At 33.9% G+C, this 5,361-nt stretch overlaps 1 non-coding gene across 1 annotated transcript; it reads right to left on the minus strand.

Moving 5' to 3' along the window:
- Positions 1–3,443: 3,443 nt before the first annotated feature.
- Positions 3,444–3,550, minus strand: LOC136207562 (small nucleolar RNA R71). Its single transcript, XR_010676698.1, has one exon. It is a non-coding gene; the product is annotated as a small nucleolar RNA R71 (small nucleolar RNA).
- Between the last annotated feature and the right edge of the window lie 1,811 nt (positions 3,551–5,361).

The raw sequence follows: 5,361 nt of genomic DNA on the forward strand, positions 1-5,361 counted from the left end.
TTTTTCTTTTTGGAAGTGTTTTTGTATATGCAGGCAGCATGTCCTTTGTTATTTTCTCTTTGCTTTATTTGCATATTCGTAATGTAGGTTGTTGAATTTCTATTTTGTTACATGAAAAAATCCTAGATTTGATAAGTGTGACTGACTTGTTGTGATCTTCATAAAATAAAAAACCCTGATTGTATTTCGCTGTTTTGAATTGAGTTTTCCTATTTGTGGAATTCTAACTGAATGTCTGTATATATTTTGGAAGCTGAAAGAAATGCCTTTGCCGGTGATAGATTGAACTAGGGATTTATTTATTTTAGGGTCAATTTTGGATTCATGAAGCTTTCAAGTTTGATATCATATGCAAGTTTTGCTGCTTTGTTTTTATTGTTTGGTAGATATATATTGTATTCTTCATGCACTGCTGGTTTGATCTCGACTCAGACATCTTGAGTTGCTTCATTTTACTTGCTGTCAAAACACTTGTAGCTTTTCTAAGTAAGTAAACTGAATTGTAATGCATTTGCTTACTTGACTTGTAGCAGCTCTGCAATTTACATATGCTGCTGCTAATCTAAAAGTGAAACCTGCTTGCTGCTGGCTAAGCATTATTGATTTTTGGTTTCTAATCCAATTAACACCTCAATCTATTTGAATCAGGTTTCTTATGCAAAATAAAATTATTCATGAACTTAATATCTGTTTTGGAGTCCATTATGGGGGATAGCAGAAATTGTCTCCTCTTGTGGCTTCTAATGAAGATTGGTTAGATATAGACTCTTTAAACAACCACACAAGTAAAAGCCTCATCATCTTGTAAAATATCAGGTGGTTTAGATACACAATTTCTACATACAAGTCTGTATTACCATTCTGATGATCAAATTCTGAGAGACTCTTTAAACAACTTAATAGAGAGACGAATTAAAAAACAACAACATTATGGCCCTATTTGGTAAAGAGCGTTTTGGGATAAAAAGAGCGGTTTTAACCAATTTTAGCGGTTTGACCACTGAAACCGCTGATTGGAGTGTTTGGTAGAGAGAGTTTTGGGATGAAAACGCTAATTTAGAAAAAGCTCCTTTTATGAGCTTTTTCAATTAGCGTTTTGCAATATTAAAATTAATGGACTTCTTTAACAAACCGCTATTATCAATCAGTTAGTTTTTACCAAACAGGTCTACACAAACAGCTAGTCAAATCAGCTATGTAATCAGCTAACAGCTAATTCCCAAAACATGACCTATATTCCTAAAAAAAAAAAAAAAAAAAACAACATTATTTTTCTTTGACCAATCCATGCAACCCTTCTCGTAATCATTCATATTATCATACTCTCTATTTTTATTTTTATTTTGTATTTTTTTTTGTGACTAAAGAAAATCGTATTTTTAATGGCTTTTTAAATGAAAACAATAAAAACCGTGCGAAAATCAGAAAATTGTAGAATTGGAGATTGCAGATTTAGACCACATTCAGAAAATTGCAGATTGCAGAGTTAGCCAATTCGAACACACAGAATCATCCAAACAAAGAGAATCCCATAAATAAGTTGAACTTGCAATCAATTTGAAAATTCATTAATGCTACTTAAAGTCATAAAACTATATTTTCATCCAACAGCTAAGAGCTAACAAAATATGATAAAAGAATACCTTAAATTAAATTTTGGGGATGTCTATCAACTTCATTTTACGCCCAAAATATAAGATTAAAAGTTAGAAGTATACACAACAACATACTAGTAAAAACTTTTGAACATTTCAACATATTTGACATCCTAGTAGCTACTCAGAATATAACTCAACAATGACATAGTGGGAACATCGTGGGAAGCTTGACACTTTCTGTAAAACAGTAAATGCTAAATCTTTTCCTCCATATTTTGATATCATCAAAACCAATTTTTCTAGCACTCTTGCATTCTTAAGTAGGAATTCAATAAATTTAAGCACAGACTTACAATTAACATCTTGTTTCGAGAGGCCAATAATCTCAACAGTTTTCAAATGCAACAGCAAACAATTGAACATTCATGAAAATAATCTCAACAGGTGAGCTACGAAGTGCACACAGAATTCCAGGAAGGTGCTCAAAATTAGGAGCATCCATAGTCAATATTTGTTGTTAGACCATGGATAAGATAAACCTTTCGTCTCTACATATGATAGAATCTTCAAGCATAATGAAAATGAAAATTTTCAGAAATAAAACTAAAAAACATAATTAGCTCTCAAATATTTGTCTATTTTACCTTGATAAAGTAACTTCCTATTGATAGTTCCCTAACATTTTTAAGCTGCGCAAGGATCTGCTCATCCATATGTTCACGACGCCTCTTCAGGTGTGGAGGAATCTCAAAATCAAGATCAAGAGCAGCACAAATTAAAGATGGAAAATTCACCACTTTAAATATGCCATTACCCAAAGCATACAAGTATAATTCCTCAAGGTTTGGACATGAAATTTCAATTGAACTTCTTTGAATGACTTATCTTAAGCTTAACTTTTTCAAAGACTTTGAAGCAATAATAAGGCAATCAAAGTTACAATTCTCTAATTCTAACGAACGCAGCAACCGACAACCATATACAACATTTACAATTGTTTCATCAGCTAAACAACCATTAAAATCCGCCTTGACAGATAATTCCTCAAGATTTGGGCATAAAATTTCAATACAACTTTCATTCTCTACTGCAATAATCAATATTTTCAATGATTTGGAAACAAATAAATAGTCACCTCCACCTCCTCCCCTATTGAGGTTTATTTCCAACAATTCAAGTGAACGAGTGCCCAATAAAACATTTAGAACCAACTTCCCACAAGTATAACCTTCAATCTTTAAAGCCTTGAGAGATCCCCAATTTACAGGGCAATCATCGTCAAAAACACAGTTAATCATCTCCAATTTAATCAAAGTATCATTGTGCAAAGGGAATTTCGGCAGCATGTAAGTAAATCCCGAATCAGACCAACAATCCAAAATTAGCTCCTCCACATGTTTTCTTGTTGCAAATCGATTAGATGAAAAATTAGTATCCCTTTCAGAGTCATAAGTAAGATGTAATTTCTTAATCTTCGAGCAGTCATGGTGAAGTAAGGTACTGTCAATTAATTTAGCAAATTCTTCATCGAAGTAATCAGAGTACATACCAGGATTGGAAATGAGAACGGGAACACAAGTCCATTGATTCTGCCACCGTTTTGATAAAATGCCAGTTTGAATAGCTTGTTTGGTTGAAGTAAAAAACGAGAGGATATGCTGAAGGATTGAATCCCATAAATCACTGATGCCTGATTTGATGAGTAAATATGTCTGAAACCTAGGATCTACTTTGAAGGATAAAGCCAAAGCTTGGTTGAATTCATTGCCACCAGGATCTATTACAATTTGGGATCAATTGGCACAATCATTTTTATCCAAGTATTTTCCTTTGGCAAAAACAACCAAGTTGATAAAGGAAATTACTACATTTACACAATTTGATTCTGAATCATTATATGAAGCATGGGAACGCTTTAAGGATTTGCAGTGGAGTTGCCCCCATCATAACCTTCCACGAGAGTTACTTATGCAGATTTTCTACAATGGAGTTAATCCAGCCACTAGAGGTACTATTGATTCAACATCTGGAGGATCACTTATGAGGAAAACTACTACTGATGCCTATGATTTATTGGAAGAAATGGCTACTAACAATTGCACGTGGCCAAGTGAGAGAGCAAAGGAATCATCTTCTCAGCCTATGAAAGGAATTATTACTACTGACCCAATGACTGTTTTGCAGGCACAAATTTCAGCATTAACTAATAAGATTGAGAAAATGAGTATGGATAATCAACCAACTTGTACAATGTGTGGACAAAGTGGACATTATGAACTTGAATGTCCATTGGGACAACCAAGTACAAAGGAGCAAGTTAATTATGTCCAAGGACAAGCACGCGGAAATCCATATCTTAATAATTACAGTTCTAGTTGGAGGCATAATCAAAATTTCTCATGGTCAAATAATCCAAACGGTGGGCAAAATATCCAACAACCACAAGATCGGTTCGGATTACTTGAAATGAAGATGGATAAATTCTTAGAGGGAATTAATAAAAAAATAAATTCCCAAGATGAGATCACTAAAAGCCTGGAATCCAAGTCTGATCAAATTGCAAAGAACCATTCATCATCTATTCATAATCTGGAGGTCCAACTTGGGCAACTAGCCAATGCTATTCCATCTCGAAACCAAGGAAATCTCCCAAGCAACACTGAAGGAAATCCAAGGGACTTGAAAGCTGTTACTTTAAGATTCGGTAATCAATATATATTTCACAATAATTCAAATGATATATTGCCAGATGATTCAAATGAGAAAACACAAATTCAGTCACCAAGTTCTAGTGAAGATACAGGGAATTCTGAAATTCTCAAAGTGACTACTAAAAAAGGGGCTGAAAATGTTATATCATAACCACATCAATTCATCAACCTCAACCACCTTTTCCTCAAAGGCTCAACAAGAAGAATATGGATAAGCAATTTCTAACTTTTCTTGATAAACTGAAAATTTTGAATATTAATTTATCTTTTATTGAAGCTATCACACAAATTCCAAATTACACCAAGTTTTTAAAAGACTTGATTTCAAAGAAGCGTAATTGGGAAGATGTATCTACTATCTCCCTAACGAAAGATTGTAGTTCCATTATCACAAGTGTTATGTCAACAAAACTTAAAGATCCTGGGAGTTTCATTATCCCGTGCAAATTAGGAAATATAGAATTCCCTAGATGCTTATGTGATCTAGAGGCAAATATCAACCTGATGCCCCTTTCTATTTTTAAAAAACTTGGTTTGGAAGATGTTAAACCAACTTCTATGGTTCTTCAACTAGCGGACCAGTCAATTAAGAAACCTTACGGCATAGTTGAAGATGTACTTGTGAAAGTGGACAAGTTTATTTTTCCTGCAGATTTTGTGATTCTGGATTTTTCTTTTGATGCTAATTGTCCACTGATTTTGGGTAGACCATTTATGAACACTGGAAGAGCATTAATTGATGTCTCTGAAGGAAAATTGATTTTGAGGATTGGTGAGGATACTGTGGAATTTCATATAAACAAAGCTCTAAAATATCCCATGGATGAAAATGTGTGTATGAAAGTAGATGCGGTTGACAACTGTGTGAAAGAGGTATTTGAAATTAGCACACAAGAAAATGTTCCTAATGAAAGTGAAGGCATTGAAGAAGATGGTGAAGTTAGTCTAAAGCCAGAAGTTCTACACCGGAATGAAGCCCCAATTCCACCATCCATTGTAAGTCCACCTGTTGTTGAATTAAAACCATTACCATCCCATCTGAGGTATGCATT

This window comes from Euphorbia lathyris, chromosome 9 (assembly GCF_963576675.1).
Source record: "Euphorbia lathyris chromosome 9, ddEupLath1.1, whole genome shotgun sequence".
NCBI lineage: Eukaryota > Viridiplantae > Streptophyta > Magnoliopsida > Malpighiales > Euphorbiaceae > Euphorbia > Euphorbia lathyris.